The sequence below is a fragment of the Salvelinus fontinalis genome, chromosome 33 (assembly GCF_029448725.1).
Source record: "Salvelinus fontinalis isolate EN_2023a chromosome 33, ASM2944872v1, whole genome shotgun sequence".
Lineage (NCBI taxonomy): Eukaryota > Metazoa > Chordata > Actinopteri > Salmoniformes > Salmonidae > Salvelinus > Salvelinus fontinalis.
The window spans coordinates 37,919,050-37,939,029 of record NC_074697.1 but is presented as its reverse complement, the minus strand read 5'-3'; the positions used below and the strand labels follow the sequence as shown (position 1 = coordinate 37,939,029).

At 44.5% G+C, this 19,980-nt stretch overlaps 1 protein-coding gene across 9 annotated transcripts in view; it reads right to left on the bottom strand.

Moving 5' to 3' along the window:
• The window catches only part of LOC129832160 (histone-lysine N-methyltransferase MECOM-like), a 177,146-nt gene that overhangs the window by 101,634 nt on the left and 55,532 nt on the right, over positions 1 to 19,980 (bottom strand). The window lies entirely within an intron of this gene.

The following is a 19,980-nucleotide window of genomic DNA, read 5'->3' as shown; positions in this document are numbered from 1 at the left end:
CTAGAGCTGCCCCGGTCAACTGTAAGTCAAATCAAAGTGTATTTGTCACGTGCGCCGAATACAACATGTGTAGACCTTACAGTGAAATGCTTACTTACAGGCTCTAACCAATAGTGCAAAAAAGGTGTTAGGTGCACAATAGGTAAGTAAATAAATAAAACAACAGTAAAAAGACGGCTATATACAGTAGCGAGGCTATAAAAGTAGCGAGGCTATATACAGACACCGGTTAGTCAGGCTGATTGAGGTAGTATGTACAAGTACTGTTATTGCGAAGTTGAAACGCCTAGGAGCAACAACGGCTCAGCCGCGAAGTGGTAGGCCACATAAGTTCACAGAACGGGACCCCCGAATGCTGAAGCGCATAGTGTCATCTGTCCTCAGTTGCAACACTCACTACCAAGTTCCAAACTGACTCTGGAAGCAACGTCAGCACAAGAACTGTTCGTTGGGAGCTTAATGAAATGGGTTTCCATGGCCGAGCAGCCGCACACAACCCTAAGATCACCATGTGCAATGCCAAGCGGCAGCTGGAGTGGTGTAAAGCTCGCCGCCATTGGACTCTGGATCAGTTTGGTGGAGGAGGAATAATAGTCTGGGGCTGTTTTTCATTGTTCGGGCCCCTTGGTTCTAGTGAAGGGAAATCTTAACGCTACAGCATAGAATGACATTCTAGACAATTCTGTGCTTCCAACTTTGTGGCAACAGTTTGGGGAAGGACCTTTCCTGTTTCAGCATGACAATTCCCCCGTTCACAAAGTGAGGTCCATACAGACATGGTTTGTTGAGATCGGTGTGGAAGAACTTGACTGGCCTGCACAGAGCCCTGACCTCAACCCCATCGAACTCCTTTGGGATGAATTGAAACGCCAACTACAAGCCAGTCCTAATCACCTAACATCAGTCCCCTACCTCACTAATGCTCTCATGGCTGAATGGAAGAAAGTCCCCCCAGCAATGTTCCAACATCTGATGGAAAGCCTTCACAGAATAGTGGAGGCTGTTATACCAGCAAAGGGGGGACCAACTCCATAATAACGCCCATGATGTTGGAATGAGATGTTCGACAAGCAGGTATCCACATACCTTTGGTCATGTCGTGTAGTTACAGGGGAGAGGAGGGGAGATGAGCGAAACAATTGTAAGCTGGAGATGACTGTCCTACAAGTACAGCATCAGGGTAAACTGAGTAGCCTATATTTATAGTCTACATAGTCTATGAGTTTCTAACACATGTATCAAAACAAGTCAATAATCATGTAATCACAAATCAATGACACATTACAGTTAACATAGCCCTATGAGAGTTATGAGAGAGGCTCCGACCCGGAGTGAAAAACCAGTCCCCCCCTCACCTACGACCTACGACCTAACACTAAGGACCATGAGGAAGGATCATCTCTACATATTCCATTGAACATAATATGTTAAAATAATATACAAGGTCCAAGCACAAATATTTAACCAGTAAGGGCCGTTCAAATAAACAGGAGAGGGAGGAAAGTGGTGCAGGGCTGTAATAACAGGGCCAAGGGTCTGAAGAGACGGAAAGTGCTTGATCCTACTGTGATACTAGAGTGGCCCAGTAACACCCCTAACACACAGAGAGAGAGAGAGCGCGAGAGAGAGAGGGAAAGAGAGAGAGAGAGGGAGAGAGCGAGAGAGAGAGAGGGAGAGAGAGGGAGGAAGAGGGGGGAGAGAGAGAGAGAAGGAGAGAGACAGAGGGAAGGAGAGAGAGGGAGGGAGAGGGGGGATGAGAGAGAAGGGGGTACTGAGAGAGAGCAAGAGAGAACAAGAGTCCGAGGGATAGAGAGAGTCAAGAGTCAAGCAGCCACTGGTTCAGATTGTTTGACTAGCCGTGGGCTTGGTGCTGGGCGGGTCCACAGGGTTCACTGTAGCATTGTGCTGCTATAAACTGTTTTATATTTCCCTTTCCTGACCTTCATCACTCAGCTGCCGAGTGAAAACAGAGGAAGCTGAGGCCGGGTCGGCGGAGGTTAATTGTGAGTACAGTGAGAAAGGACACCGCAGGGTGACCCTCGAACCCTTGCTGGACAGCTTGGGACTGGGCCGCACGTGGCAGACAAGCCCTGGCGAAGAGTTGTGGTCCACCCTCTGTTACAACACCGACACAGACGTACAGGTGACAATATCTCTTTCACACTATAAAGCACACCCAAACCAAACTATGTTGGCTTTTCACATTGTCCTTTCCAGCATGGTTCTGGCAACTGTCGTAGGTGGATGCGTAACAAGGCCAGCTCAGCTTGGATTGGGTCAGTAGTGTGAAACGGTACTCGTCTCAGATGACACTGTACACCCTACACTACTACTACAACTACTACCAGAGCACTATGGGGTTCTGATGGTGCACTATAGAAAATAGGGTGCTATTTATGCCCACTGTATGTCTGCTAGTCGACCAGTGTATCTGCCAAAGGACTTATTCATAGTGCACTACTTTTGAACCCATAGACCGTCCTGTGTTTACAAACATTGTTGCACGAGGGCGACGCGTGCAAGTTGGTGGCAGAACACGGAGGAGCTCTTATAGAATGCCAGAAAAAAAGCCTGCTTATTTATTTAACTATGTAAGTCAGTTAAGAACAAATTCTTATTTACAATGACGGCCTAGGAACAGTGGTTAACTGCCTTGTTCAAGGGCGAAAAGACAGATTTTTACCTTGTCAGCTCAGGGATTCAATCTAGCAACCTTTCGGTTACCGGCCCAATGCTCTTACCACTAGGCTACCTGACACCCCTACTATAAGTGTATTCACACTACTTTTTGGATTATAATTGGATTTTAAAGCTCGTATGAATGTCCTGCTTAATATGATGTTTATGTCATCATCGCAAATCAACTGAATTACAGTTGAAGTCGGAAGTTTACATACACCTCAGCCAAATACATTTAAACTCAGTTTTCACAAATCCGAATAAAAATTCCCTGTATTTTGGCCCATTCCTCCTGACAGAGCTGGTGTAACTGAGTCAGGTTTGTAGGCCTCCTTGCTCGCACATGCTTTTTCAATTCAGCCCACAAATTTTCTATAGGTTTGACGTCAGGGCGTTGTGATGGCCACTCCAATACCTTGACTTTGTTGTACTTAAGCCATTTTGCCACAACTTTGGAAGTATGCTTGGGGTCATTGTGCATTTGGAAGACCCATTTGCGACCAAGCTTTAACTTCCTGAATGATGTCTTGAGATGTTGCTTCAATATATGCACATAATTTTCTTTCCTCATGATGCCATCTATTTTGTGAAGTGCACCAGTCCCTCCTGCAGCAAAGCACCCCCACAACATGATGCTGCCACCCCCATGCTTCACAGTTCGGATGGTGTTCTTCGGCTTGCAAGCCTCCCGCTTTTTCCTCCAAACATAGCGATGGTTATTATGGCCAAACAGTTCTATTTTTGTTTCATCAGACCAGAGGACATGTCTCCAAAAAAGTACAATCTTTGGCCCCATGTGCATCTGTAGTCTGGCTTTTTTTATGGCGGTTTTGGAGCAGTGGCTTCTCCCTTGCTGAGCGGCCTTTCAGGTTATGTCGATATAGAGCTCGTTTTAATGTGGATATAGATACTTTTGTACCTGTTTCCTCCAGCATCTTCACAAGGTCCTTTGCTGTTGTTCTGGGATTGATTTGCACTTCTCACACCAAAGTACGTTCTTCTCTAGGAGACAGAACATGTCTACTTCCTGAGCGGTATGACGGCTGCGTGGTCCCATAGTGTTTATACTTGCGTACTATTGTTTGTACAGATGAATGTGGTACCTTCAGGCGTTTGGAAATTGCTCCCAAGGATGAACCAGACTGTGGAGGTCTACAATTGTTTTTCTGAGATCTTGGCGGATTTCTTTTGATTTTCCCATGATGTCAAGCAAAGACTGAGTTTGAAGGTAGGCCTTGAAATACATCCACAGGTACACCGCCAATTGACTCAATTAGCCTATCAGAAGCTTCTAAAGCCATGACATCATTTTCTGGAATGTTCCAAGCTGTTTATAGGCACAGTCAACTAAGTGTATGTAAACTTCTGACCCACTGGAATTGTGATACAGTGAATTAGAAGTGAAATAATCTGTCTGTAAACAATTGTTGGAAAAATTAATTGTGTCATGATCAAAGTAGATGTCCTAACCGACTTGCCAATAGTTTGTTAACAAGAAATTTGTGGAGTGGTTGAAAAACGAGTTTTAATGACTCCAACATAAGTGTATGTAAACTTCTGACTTCAACTGTATACTTTAAAAAAACACTTCCAACACTTTAAAATGGCTCTTTAGCTAGCTTTTGCTACAGCCTATGTCAATGAGCGTTAGCATTCTAGCTAACAACTGCTGCATCCAAAATAGTTATTTCGCAAAGATCACAATCAAATATAATCTTTGTGACTGTTCAAGCAAGAATCAAAACATCATTGTAAGCATATGAGAACCCCAAAAAGTGATTTTGTTTAGAAGTAATCAGAACATAAATCCAGGCGATGTTGAATGGGCGCAGATGGCGATGGCTTTCTTACTGCAGCTAAGAGTCCCGTGCATCGGTTCGTGACGTCAGTGTGCCGTGTACTGGAAAGGGGTCTATTACTTTAGGCCTCCTCTGGTCAAAAGTAGTACACTATGTAGTAGGGAATGAAGGGGTAATTTGAGATTAGACTTTAGCTACACCTGACATGCTATTCACCACATAACGCACCACTTTTCACTTCTTTATCCACCCTATCACTATGGGGCTCTATAAAGCTCTGGTCAGAAGTAGTGCATTATGAGTCAAATGCTAACTCCCTAACTTCCACATTTGCACTTAGTCTGCCATTGACATCAATCCATGACTAAGTAAAAATGAAATGGTCGTTAAGAACGAAGGTGTAATTTGAGTGGGCCCTAGCTAGGCCTACTGGGCCTCCTGCTGCGGGCCCAGGGAGGACAGACAGACAGGAAACTCTCCACAGGAAGCTGCCTCTCCCCCTGGGTGACTGTGGCAGGCTGTGGCTAACGCGCCCTGACAGGCTGGGAGGGGCGGTGGGGAGGTGGGGTTGCTAATGAGGCTCTAGCTGCACATCCCTGTGCCTCGGTGCATTCCTGAACGGCTGTGTGACACCGCACCGCCGTCGGCCTGGAACCTTTGATCCACACACACACACACACACACACACAGATGCACACACATAAAGAGACACACACCCTCACAGATGTAAAGACGCACAGACGCATGTATGCATAAACACACACAGACGCACGCACACACCACATACACACACCTCTCAACCTGCCTCTACCTTACCCCCCCCCCCCCCCCCCTCCTCATGTTGCTGACTCTCCCAAGCCCCTCTAGGCCGGTAGATGGAGGACATGCTGATCTGAACTATCCATCTTCATCATCATCATCACCATCCAAACTCTATACTTAGATATTCATGGTGTAGTTTATCAAAATAAAATAGGCCATTAAGATCATGTTGAATTATTTTCATGAAAAATGATTCTCAGGTCACACACTGTTTATGAGAAAAGTGTTGTTTTCATTCCCACCACCTAACAACCTCTGAAAGCCCACCGCCCCAGTAAGAGAAGACCAGAGGACGTTCAGATGACGTCCAGATGACGAGATGTAGATTAGGGCTGTCAGAGACTCAATCTCACACAGAGGTACAGACGGAAAGACAAGGAGAATGGATGCCATCTGTCAAGTCGCTGTTTTGCGTATATTTGAACAAGTGAACACTGCTGCTCATTTTAAGACATTCTGTTTCAAGCGACCTGTTTTCTACCAGTCAACAAGAGAGGGGGACATTTTACTGATGAACACAATAAGAATTGGGTTTGACTTGTTATCCTCATATGTTCTATACCCCCTAGGAGAATCCGACAGTGGCAACTACAAGGCTGAATGCTGGAAATGGTTGGCAGCTCACAGACCAGGTCAGGATTCGACTGACAGTTTGTACTAAAACTAATCACATGAAGATCATCAACGTGCACTCTGGAGGTAGGACAGTGTAAAAAGGATTACAACAGTGTACTGCAAGTGTACAGACATCCATCATCAAACGGAGTAGCCACAACAAGCTTCGTTTTGGATACTGACTCTTCTTTAGAGATTCTGCCTGATGATCTGAAGGCCAGAACGCAGGTCTTGGACAACAGGTCTTCACTGTACTGCTCTGACATCTTAACAGATGATGAAGGATATTTCACTTGTGCCATTTCAAAAGGAGATCGATATTACAGCTACCAGACAATTGATCTAATGTTTGAGGCTGAGTATCGAGTCTTCAAAGCCAGATGAAACAGTGACTTTCCCCTATATATCGAACCGACAAGATACACTCTGGGAAACAACACTAGGCGACGTGGCCCAAGGGAAAAGAGTCAGAGGATGGACATGATGACTGACAGCCTAACAGGCAATTACTCCCTGATCATTCCCTCTCTGTCAACCCAGCACACAGGGACTTAGCAGTGCCTCACAGCGAGTTTGAGCCAGTTGCTAACAGATGCTAACACACCACAAGATTTTAGCTTGCACTGACCTGGACCCCGTAAATGGGAGGTCTAGTCTGTGCTCCTAACACCACAAAGAGATCAGAGATGTTCTGATTCTGGACTCTGACAACTCCTCTGTGCACTTACCCGCGGAGCTGAGGGGCAGAGTGAACGTGTCTGACCCCAAGTCCTCTCTGCTCATCTCTAACCTCTTACAGACTGACAGTGGACTTTATTGGTGCAGGGTCAGGGAATGGAAGGAAGGGTTGGTCCATCCACTATGTGCTGACAGAAGCACCAACCTGTGGTATAACACATCCGACTCCTCTGGCATGCATGGAATCCTTTTGTCTACCAACGCAGTGAGAGCTTCACTGATTGGCGCTGTGGGCTACTGGTGGTGGTGTGTGCTGTGATATCAATATGACTAAAGGCCAGACAAGGCAAGCCTGTTGTGACTGGAGACAATGTGACTGGAGACGGAGAACAGAGTGCAGGAGAAGACCTCTATGAGAACCTGAATCCTGCTGAAGACAGCGTCTGACTATTATTACGTTTTCACTAGTTAGTAATAGTATCTGTCGTAGCTGGTATATATCTGAGGTAGATTAGAGCTTCTTATACATAGAAATGTAGAAAATTACATTGAAAATATATACAAATTATAGAGAATTATTATGCAAATTATTCATACAGTATAACATTATTCAGAATTTATACAACGGGTGGGTCTATTCCTGGAGGGTGATTGGTTAAAACCGCATTCCAGCCGATGTCTATTCCACAAGTTACCACCGGCTGAGGCTATGATGTTGAAATAGCTATTTACTCTGTTCCATCTCACTGCCTCATCAGCCCAGCTAGACAATTTATGTACTTAATCTCCACTGTAAAAAGCATCTAAACATTATCTCCCATTTCTTTTAGACTAGCAATTGGTTTTCAATAGCGGAGATTTGTATAAACATTGCTGTCTGTCTCTCTGATATTTGCAACATTGTGTCAGTATTGAAATTTGATCTCCAGCTGTCCCATACTAATGAACGGCTAGGGGTTGGGAAGAGACATACAGGCAGGCAGCTTTTCTCAGCCAGTCGAAATCACGAATTAGCAGAATTTTTATGGACACTTACAAAGAAATGTCAATAGAAAACAGGTAAATGGAAACGAAGTGCATGGTCTTTCCAGCTTCAGTTTGAAGTGATTGTGTTAGCTGCGTTGTTGACTAGCTCTTCTGAACAACAGTGTCCAGACCAGTGTTGCCAACTTAGCGACTTCGTCGCTATATTTAGCGAGTTATCAGAACCCTCTAGCGACACATTTTCAAAAAAGCGACTAGCGGCAAATCTAGCAACTTTTTCTGGTGTTATTGGAGACTTTTGGAGACTGACGTGAAAGCACGTATCGTTCTTACTCTTCTCAACGAGCAGCGGGTGCTGCCGTGGGCCCCACCCCCATCCCAAAGCACTCACAGGTGGCCCAGTCCTCACGCAGCAGTCCCTCCCAGCTGCAGTCAGAGCAAGAGATGTTCACCCCTCCGCGTCCAGACTGCAAATGATTCGCGGATGGGGAAAGCCGCCGCTGGCTGATCCCGCCCTGGCTTACATAAAAACAATTTTTTTTACCCGATTTAGGGCCAGACTAGTTACCATAATTTTCTCTCATTGCCATTGACAGTTTTTTCTATTGTCTCTTTTTGGTCCATTTAGATTCATAATGTAGATTGTATACAGAAAAACCAAAAAAACAATTATGGTTAAAAATGTTCATGTTTTACTGTGACTTGTTGTAGACTCCTAAGTGGACCATAAGGTTAAAAACCAAACCAAATTAAGAAAACTAAACTAAAAAACAAAATAATAAAATAAAATACTAAGTAACTCTGCCAGAGTGTCTCTTTTGGGTCACTTTTGCCGGTCCCAAGCCCGGATAAAGGAGGAGGATTGGAATTGTGACAAAAAAAAAAGAATCAACAGAAGAAAGTTCCTTTGTAGTTCTAAACATATTTAGGGTGTTTTTTACTCACTTTTTGTCTCTCCCACAACGTTATTCCTCTCTCCTACAGCGTTCATCACAATTACATGCACATGGCCAATTATGCAAATTAGGTGATGACGTCATTTAGCAACTTCTAGCGACTTTTAGGACAGCCACTAGATACTTTCCTTACTGAGGAGTTGGCAACACTGGTCCAGACGAGAGAGCACATTTTCTATGCCAGGTGAAATCACGCCTCATTAGCTCATTGTTATGGATGTATCCAAATAAATGTCACTAGAAAACAGCTTAAACAAATGCAAATGCAGCTACTTTGTTGTTATTCTGGCTGCACTGTTTGGCGTGACTGTAAGTTAGCTAGCTAGCAAACAAGGGATAAGAACATTGTCAGCCAGTATGGCAATAGAATATTTAGAACAAACAACTGGGTCGTGTCCATAGATACAGAACAAAAAGACTTAACGACTGGGTCGCGTGTCTGGCAACCAAACTGATAGAACGAACCACCAGCCGGCTTGGGTAGCAACCCTAAATTTGCTTCGGGACTATATCTTGCAGAAGGATGAAATAGTATTCATAAATTGATCCAAAAAAAAAAAAAAATGAAAATATGCAGATTGATATTTGAATATGTTGGAAGCCGGTGTTTGGAGGAGATATTGGCATGGTTAGCCTGTATGTATCCTCCAAACACCGACTTCTCAGGCATTATCACTTAAATGGATACCATAGATCACCATGGAACCCATTCCTAAAGTGTAAATCTCCTATCATTTTATAATCTATGCATCCTGTTTCTTAATACCTAACCAATGCATACTGTACAGTTTATTACAAAGTAATATTGCAATGTTGAGCAAAGAGAAAAAAGATGACATAGAGAAAGGCAGAGAGAAGAAGAGAGAGAAAATTACAGATTGTTGTATTGGTTGTACATTTCAATTTTTTTATTGTGCATTTATCCTCAAACCTATCTTTGTTCATCTTCAATACCATATCTTATATGGTATCCCGATTCAGTGTGTAATGGCATATTTTAAAACTTATGTTGCTTGTGTGAAAAAACAGACTAAACATTCAGTAATTTCTTGTGGTATTTAATATATTTCTGCGTTAAATCTGCATGAATACGCATGTGAATGCACAAGTAATGTTTGAAAAAGAGTTCCTCGTGTTTTCTCGTCAGTTTATTTTCTCTCGTATTTTCTCATCCGTCACCACGTCTATATTGCCATTGTGTTTGACACATACTGTGTGGGCCAGCATGTTTAAAGAGCAAAGCTTTTAAACGTCTGTCGTGCTGGGCAGGCCCTGAAACCCAATGTGGCTCTACGAGCGTGTGTAATGATTTTCTGTGCAGGACTGTGTAACGTGGTTATAACCCTGGACATGAAGTTTGCCATATGGTTGAGACGAGGGCTTTTAAAAGTAACTGTATCCCTCCTATGCTGTTTCTCCTCTGACATTTCCCTCTGACTGGTCTCATCGTTTATATTTGATTTAGACCAGAAATTCCCCAAGTCTGGTCGATTCAAGCGGGGGAATAATTTTGATCAATAAACATATACATTTCAGAAAGGTAAACGTTTCCAAAAAGGAAAATATGCTGTGTTGAATGTTTTAAAACACGGTGTCTTTATCTTCAGATGAGAGATAAGTGTGGGACTGCAGATCTGTTCAGATCCTGTAGCGTTACATTTAGGTAAGGACAATGACACGATATGAGAGTACAGACCATGAAGGGATGGCGTTGGCTATTGAGAGTTGGGTTTTGTGTTGTACAATCATCATTTGTCATCGATGCTATTGATGTTGATGAACGCCATAGATCAGTGGTCATCGTGTACGTGTCTGTAAGACCATGCGTTAGGACATGTTTAATTGTCTGTGTGTGTGTGTGTGTGTGTGTGTGTGTGTGTGTGTGTGTGTGTGTGTGTGTGTGTGTGTGTGTATGCATGTGTTGGTGGAGCAGGCAGTGGGGGGGGGTGTACTGACTGAGGGCCATATACGTTTGTTTATTTGTTTAATCTTGGTGATTACCTCATCACTGCGAGCTGACGCCCTCCTTCAAAAAGAGGCCCACCAAAGGAATTCTGGGTAAAAAGGGGAACTCCAGCCAGAGGCGACATCCTTTACATTTCGTTCATCAACATCAATAGCATAGATGACAAATGATGACTATACAACACAAAACCCAACTCTCAACAGCCAACGCTGTCCCTTCATGGTCTGTACTCTCATATCTTATGCTAAAAGAGGAAGTGACATGAACGCTAAAAGTAAAAGTCTGTATTTGAGGCAGATCCCTATTAGCACCAATGAAAACAATGATCTTACTCTCAAAATGTGTATAATTCTTCACACACACACACACACGCACACGCACACAAGCACGCATGCATGCACACTTGCACACACGTCCAGTGTTCTGCCGCTCACTCTCGACACCAAATGCATTCATTTTTATTAGGAGGGAAAACATTTGTTCCCGGGACGGTATCTGCATGGGCGAAATGATTTTCACCTACGCCATGAGGTGTTGGGCGCCTCATACATCACGCCATTACCCGGAGCAGCGTCAAGCCAAGCCCCGCCGTCATCAGGGAGTAAATTAAAGATGATAAAAGGAGCTATTAATCACCGTGACAATAGCCCTAATGGAGGCGTGACCCAGCCACTGCCTAGGGACGCCAGGGGATGCACCGGCGGGACAAACAGAAACATATGTATACAGAGAAATAAGCTACCTGTGGACATAGTCACACAAAGACAGTAACACACGCATACATAAATGGCCTACTGTATCCCTCTATCACTCTCTTTCTCTTCCGCTCTCTCTCCCACTTTCTTCCTCTCTCTGTCTCTGAATATTTCTTGGGATGTACAGTGTACAAAAAACACACAAAAAAGATTAAAAGAAGCAGTGAGATTGACATATAAGGGAAACAAATTCATCCCTCCACAACATAAATATTTTGCATGAAATGTTTTATCATAGACAACATATACAGTGTTAACCACATTGTGAGATCATACAAACTTGTATATTCAGCTGAGTCTCAATCCAGCTGATTGTTCAGTTAGTCATAGTCAGTGTACAGTGGCAGGGCAAATCACTTATCTATCAGGCCAATCACAGAGAGCTATAGGCATGATTGACAGGGGTCTTTCCTCATGACATATGGAAATTAACTCCTCACATATGGGCGGTACTCAGCTTGTCTGCAAGGTTAATTTGTCCACCGTTGATGACAGACAGGGGGAGGAGACACGCCCTTATAGCACAGATCATACATGATGATTGGAGCTGGGCGATATGGCCAAAATGTCATATCCCAATATTTTTCAGATTTTTGACAGTATGATGGTATTTGATGGTGCTGTATGTTTCTGAATAATAAAAGTTCTAAATATTCTTTAAGAACTAAATTTCGTGTCAAATCGGCAGTTGGCAACCCATCCCTTTTGAGATGAATTGACATAAACATGCCATTGATTCACAGTGATAATTCTTCCAGTGTTCTCCGCAGTGCATGACCCTCGGGACGGCAATACATTCATTCTAAGTTATACATTTTCACTTAGCTATACAGAGTAATTGATCTTTTATAAATGTGTTCATTTACTGATAATCCTAAAATATATATAAAAATATTAAATATATTCTATACACTTCCTTATTCTCTGCCCCTGTTGTTGCATAGAGATGTATAGAGATCACCACCACCCAGCTTTACAGTGTTAGAATGTCTATTTCCTTGCTGTTGAGAGGACCTGGCTACTGTATCAGGAGACTTTTAGCAATTGCACTAAACTAATTATTTACTAACTTCGATAATCTCCAAACTACACGCAGAGACATACAAATTGTATCCATGATTCTGGGTAAGTAGAAAAACAACACAAATTATGAATCTTACAATATCCCTTAAAGCTATCGTTGCTGCTGGATGCAAAATGGCCTCCTGCTCCTCCTGGCTTGTACGGGTCTCCCAGCATTCTTTTTATTTGAGATTTTTTTATTTCACCTTTTTTTAACCAGGTAGGCCAGTTGAGAACAAGTTCTCATTTACAACTGTGACCTGGCCATAAAGCAAAGCAGTGCGACACAAACAACAACACAGAGTAACATACTGTATGGAATAAACAAATGTACAGTCAATAACACAATAGAAAAAAAATCTATATACAGTGTGTGCAAATGAGGTAAGATTCGGGATTTACAATTTAGCATTAACACTGGAGTGATAGATGTGCAGAAGATGAATGTGCAAGTAGAGATACTGGGGTGCAAAGGAGAAAAAAAATAAAAATAACAATATGGGAATGGGGTAGTTGGATGGGATATTTACAGATGAGCTTTGTACAGGTGCAGTGATCGGTTAGCTGCTCTGACAGCTGATGCTTAAAGTTAGTGAGGGAGATATGAGTCTCCAGCTTCAGTGATTTTTGCAATTCGTTCCAGTCATTGGCAGCAGAGAACTGGAAGGAAAGGCGGCCAAAGGAGGAATAGGCTTTGGGGGTGACCAGTGAAATATACCTGCTGGAGTGCGTGCTACGGGCGGGTGCTGCTATGGTGACCAGTGAGCTGAGATAAGGCGGGGCTTTACCTAGCAAAGATTTATAGATGACCTGGAGCCAGTGGGTTTGGCGACGAATATGATGTGAGGGCCAGCCAACGGGAGCATACAGGTCGCAGTGGTGGGTAGTATATTGGGCTTTGGTGACAAAACAGATGGCACTGTGATAGACTGCATCCAATTTGCCGAGTAGAGTGTTGCAGGCTATTTTGTAAATGACATCGCCGAAGTCAAGGATCGGTAGGATAGTCAGTTTTACGAGGGTATGTTTGGCAGAAGGAGTGAAGGATGCTTTGTTGCGAAATAGGAAGCAGGCGAGGCAGTCATTTGAGAAACCAAGTCTGTTGAGTCTGCCGATAAGAATGTGGTGATTAACAGAGTCAAAAGCCTTGGCCAGGTTGATGAATACAGCTGCACAGTATTGTCTTTTATCGATGGCGGTTATGATATCGTTTAGGACCTCGAGCGTGGCTGAGGTGCACCCATGACCAGCTCGGAAACCAGGTTGCATAGCGGAGAAGGAACGGTGGGAATCGAAATGGTCGGTGATCTGTTTGTTGACTTGGCTTTCGAAGACCTTAGAAAGGCAGGGTAGGATAGATATAGGTATGTAACAGTTTGGGTCTATAGTGTCTCCCCCTTTGAAGAGGGGGATGACCGCGACTGCTTTCCAATATTTGGGGTTCTCAGACGATACAAAAGAGAGGTTGAACAGGCTAGTAATAGGGTTTGCAACAATTGCGGCGGATAATTTTAGAAAGAGAGGGTCCAGATTGTCTAGCCCAGCTGATTTGTAGGGGTCCAGATTTTGCAACTCTTTCAGAACATCAGCTATCTGGATTTGGGTGAGGGAGAAATGGGGGAGGTTTGGGCAAGTTGCTGTGGGGAGTGCAGGGCTGTTGGCCGGGGTAGGGGGAGCCAAGTGGAAAGCATGGCCAGCTATAGAAAAATGCTTATTGAAATTCTCAATTATCGTGGATTTATTGGTGGTGACAGTGTTTCCTGTCCTCAGTGCAGTGGGCAGCTGGGAGGAGGAGTTCTTTATTCTTCATGGACTTTACAGTGTCCCAGAACTTTGTTTGTGCTACAGGATGAAAATTTCTGAACCACCCACAGACATCTGGGTCATCACTGACACTACAGCTGACCTCTGACCGCTCAGCCCCTGAGTGAGATTTTTCTCTGAGAAACATCCCAGCAACATCCCTTTAATGTCATAGTTATAAAGTATTCCCCTGATACTGCTGTAAGTGATGAGGCGTTGAAAGACTAAGAGATACATCATCCTGGATAAATACACAGACACAATATAGCATCATATACTGTAGCATCATCATACCAAAGCTGACCAATACATACTGCTATACAGAGGGAACCGAATCAGGAGGGAGAGAGAGGGAAAGATGGGGAGAGAGAGAGAGAATGAGAAAGAGCGAGACAGAACGAATGAGAGAGAAAGAGAGAGAGAGAGAGCGAGAGAGAGCGAGAGAGAGAGAGAGAGAGAGAGAGAGAGAGAGAGAGAGACAGAGAGAGAGAGAGAGACAACAAATATCTCAACAGGTTGTGAATGGGAGTCCACTAAATGGGGTTTTGAATTGAAAGTCTGACAGTTAAGAATAGTTTATTGATATTTTCTTAAATACTAGTAATTACAGTGTATATATAAATGTTTACTTTTCTGGGTTTTGAGATGATAGCATTGTGAAAGCGTTGTATGAGCGTTGTGAGTGCGTTGTGAGAGCGTTGTATGAGCGTTGTGAGAGTGTTGTGAGAGCGTTGTGAGTGCGTTGTGAGAGCATTGTATGAGCATTGTGAGAGCGTTGTGAGAGCGCTGTGTGCCTGTGCCCCGGTGAGCAGCAGTAAGCCTCATAATTAACTGTGGCTTTGTGTCTTAATGAAGACCTTAGTGCTGCTTTGTGGGAATCCGGTGGTTCCACTGGGCTTACTCAGAGGCTGAGCGATGGACGGGCCAACAGGGGCCCGAACAGGAGCTCCAACAGGAGCCAAAAACTCAGCAGCTCAGCAGAGAAAGAGCAGGGGGAAAGAGATATCACTTAACCAAGGAAACACATCAAGTCGAGTACACTGAAGGCAAGCAAAATAACCCACAATATTTACTTCATATGTACTACAATATATATACTGTAGGTGTAGCACAATATATGCTGCATGTGCACTTGAACAACAAACATGTACACAACAAAACATTTATAGATGTTAAAATAAAGTAGCACAACATTTTAAACCTCTAAAATTCTAATTCCAAACTTTAGACACGTACACATACTTAATAAGCTAAAATACACACACACACACACACACACACACACACACACACACACACACACACACACACACACACACAAACTCTTTCCATAACACAGACTGACCAGGTGAATCCAGGTGAAAGCTATGATCCCTTATTGATGTCACCTGTTAAATCCACTTCAATCAGTGTAGATGAAGGGGAGGAGACGGGTTAAAGAAGGATTTTTGAGCCTTGAGACAGTTGAGTTTCCTTTGTGTATCAAGAATGGTACACCACCCAAAGGACATCCACCCAACTTGACACAACTGTGGGAAACATTGGAGTCAACATGGGCCAGCATCCCTGTGCAACTCTTTTGACACATTGTAGAGTCCATGCCGACAAATTGAGGCTGTTCTGAGGGCAAAGGGCAAAGGGGAGGGGGGCAGGGGTGCAACTCAATATTAGGAAGGTGTCCTTAATGTTTTGTACACTCAATGTATAGATACACACGTACACATGTACACACACACACACACACACACAGTGCAACCCTGACCAGAGCAGTGCACTTAGAGCGTGTTAATTAATGAGTACACTGTCTTGTGTTTCTTCTCCTGCCGCCTGTTAGTCAACTACTCCTCCACTCTCTCAATGGAAAACACTCAATTAAAGTCCCTGCACTAAGTCCACCAATTAACACTGTACAACAACTGAAAGTTAGGCCCGGCCCCTTTGTGAACACACACACACACAGACACCTAATTAATTAGCATTAGTTCTGATTAATAATGAGGCCCCTTTTATGGACAATGTGTGTCGCTGATGGCAGCCTGACACAACAAAGGCGTCTGAGCAGACAACTGGATTCCTCGCGGCAGCGCGGGGGGATTTGAACATGTTTCTCAAAGGGCTGACAAATGGCCTATTAATTATCTAATGTTGTCTGACAACTGGCGCTTGATAAAGATGTATGTTTGGGCGAGGTGGGGAGGGGAAGAGCAAGAGAAGGGGAGAGAGAGTGTGTGTGAGAGAGAGGGAGAGAGAGAGAGAGAGAGAGAGAGAGAGAGAGAGAGAGAGAGAGAGAGAGAGAGAGAGAGGGAGGGTTGACATGCATATAGATCACACCTCAGAGCCACTGTTGTAGGCTTCATCCTCTACCATAAACACACACACAAACATTGTACACACCACACACACAAAACCAACCACAATCCATACTAATGCATATGCAGAAGGTTTCCAAATAAACACACAACACACACACGCACACTGTGAAGCGAGTGTTGAGGGTTCTCTAACCACAATCAATATTATCAATGGAGAGGCTGAGGCACCTCCATATAAACTCAACCACTTCATATCATTAAGAGTCTCTAACGGCAGGGAGCATATGGGCCTCACTCTCTCTCCATCTCTTCCTCTCACTCACTCTCCCTGACTCCAATTTGGAGAGTTTATTATCAACCTGCGTGACAGGCGTTCCTAAGTGGATGCTGGTTGCCAAATGATTTTTATGATTGTTTTACTCCAGCATTTGGCCTAATGAGATAGGATCCCAGTCGGACGCTAACTCATGCCTGTCAGAGCCAAAAGCAAACAGAATAATAACTAAGCTCTCACATTGTTTCCACAGGCCATACATCAGGTCGGGTTTAAAGGGCCAGCGCATCAGCTACTGACCCCGGGCCCCGAGGGGCCCCCGCAGGATGGGAGGAGAGAGGGAAGATATGGAGGGAGGAAGGGGGGACGGACGAGGGAGGTAGAGGTGAAAGGACAAGACGGTGGGAAAGAGAGCGAAAGAGATGAGAAAAAATTAAGGCGACTTTCCCCCCAAATAAATAAATGTTTCATTAGACTGAAATTTCTGCACGTGAACAAGAGCTGACAATTTTTGGGGCTGTTTGTGTGAAAGTGGGTATTGTATTTTTGTGGTTTTTGTTTGAGAAAGGTGCTGTGTGTATGTGTGTGTGTGTGTGTGGAGATATTGATTAGGTTCTTTTCTCCTCTGCAGTGGCGTGGAGTGAGTGTGTGTGTTGATAAAGGTCATTAATCCCATCATGGTCCTCTGTCTCCCCCCTCCATGTCACACACCACAAGCTTTGTATTTGTTTACTCTGAGTGCTCCCCCCATTCCTCTCCTCTGCCCTCATCCCTCTACTGCACCAGACAGCCGACCAGTAATACCTTACCCCTCCCCATTGAGACATAAAGAGAAAAGACAGCTTTTTGCACACAAATGATCGTTACCATTCGCACATAAAAAACATCTTCCACGACTACCAACATAACTGTACTTCTAAACACAGCCTGATTTAACCAGTTCATCTCACCTCCAATAACTAACTCTGAGAACATATACTATTCATACTTATTAAAGGAGAAAACAATACATTAATTGATTGAATTTGTATTCATCACTTCCATACTGCTGTAACTGCTGCTCTCTCTCTCTCTCTCTCGCTCTCTCTCTCTCTCTCTCTCTCGCTCTCTCTCTCTCTCTCTCTCGATATTGTGGCTAAATGCCATCAGGCCCTAATGTAATTATGCCTCACAGTTGTCCACATTTGAGAAATGAATCAGTTGATGAAATGTGTGTGAGGCAGCTCATGGGCAGCACAGGGGAGACGTATATCCAAAGTGGGCGCTGCCAGCCCCGAGGTCCCCCAGAAACCCCACGGGTGCCCGGCCGCCTGCCTGTCGTAAAAGTGAAATGATAGCATATGTGCTATGTTTAATTTTGTTGTCTTCATAATGTATTACACAATTAGATTGATTTGACAATTTCCATTATGCTCGATAAAATATTTATCAAGGCCTGCGGCGAATCGCTCTTATCAAAGACTCATCAGTCGTGCAGATGGTCCACTGTTATCCAGTGTGAGAGGAAAATCTGTCAGGACCGTATCCCAGTTAGCCTATTAGCTTGAGTTTGGCCAGCGTGGCGTGGCACTGTGAGGTCATCAGTAACCTACCGATGGCCGGGTGTCCCTCCCTCCCTGGCCGGGCCAGAGCTCACCCTCCTCTCTTTCACTCACCGTGCACAGCCGCCACACATCCATCACACTGCAGAAAAGTTAAGGAGCCAAATTGGACTCATCTGTCTCAATGCTGGATGCAGATGGAGTTTGTTCTGCAGAGGGAGGTGCAGTTAGTCACCCCTACTGGCCCTCTCCTATCCCCTCTACCTCGGCCAAATCCAGATCCACCTGGAAACCCAGGCAGGGGAAGGGCAGGGTGGGGGGAGACTGACCAATGACCACCTATTGTGTGCACACACACACACACACACACACACACACACACACACACACACACACACACACACACACACACACACACACACACACACACACACACACACACACACACACACACCACATCAGTGTCCGTAGTGCAGCCTGCAGCGTGGCGGTGGCCAGCATAGCTGGCTCATTAATAAAGCGGTAAACGAAGAGCATGCATAAAACATGAAGAAGCGGCGCGCGGTAATGAACTGCTGCTCCGTAATTGCATCTCGGTAGCCGTAAAATGAAGACAAAATATTTGAAGAGGGATTCTGTCACCTCTCTGCAGACACATCACTAATCACAGGCTCACAAGGGCCCTCGGGGTCTCCCTCCGACAGAGCGCAGGGGCTGAATAGCCTGGGCGGAGACATTGGCAACACCCATCCTCTAATAGGACATAATTGAAAAATTAGTGACTACAGCGAGACTACCATGGGGGAAGTATGTCAGTGTCCAGTGTGGATTTCTGTGGGGGGAATTGGTATATCATTTGATCAAATGTTACGAATATACTGTGGTAATGCGATTTCTTAGCAAAAACCTGTGTCTAGATAGAAAAATATATATATATATATATGCCAATACATTTAAGACTGCACACACACATGCACTGCACATGCACAAGCGCATACTGCTACATATATTTACACATTATGAGGCATGTCGTACCTTGCTTCAAAGTAGCCTATTAGATCTCCTCTCTTTCTACATCTCTAATGGGATTCTTCCGATGACATTGAGGAGTACACCACATCAGTCACTGGCTTCATCAATAAGTGCATCGATGATGTCGTCCCCACAGTGACCGTACGTACATACCCCATCCAGAAGCCAACATCAGCACTGAGCTAAAGGGTAGAACTACCGCTTCAAGGAGCGGGACACTAACCCAGACGCTTATAAGAAATCCCGCTATGACCTCAGACGAACCATCAAACAGGCAAAGCGTCAATACAGGACTAAGATTGATTTGTACTACACCGGCTACGACGCTCGTCAGATGTCTCCACCCTCTCCGAGCTGGGCATCTCCGGCGCGGCCCACGCTTGGATTGCGTCCTACCTGACAGGTCGCTCCTACCAGGTGGCGTGGCGAGAATCTGTCTCCGCACCACGTGCTCTCACCACTGGTGTCCCCCAGGGCTCTGTTCTAGGCCCTCTCCTATTCTCGCTATACACCAAGTCACTTGGTTCTGTCATATCCTCACATGGTCTCTCCTATCATTGCTATGCAGACGACACACAATTAATCTTCTCCTTTCCCCCCTCTGATAACCAGGTGGTGAATCGCATCTCTGCATGTCTGGCAGACATATCAGTGTGGATGACGGATCACCACCTCAAGCTGAACCTCGGCAAGACGGAGCTG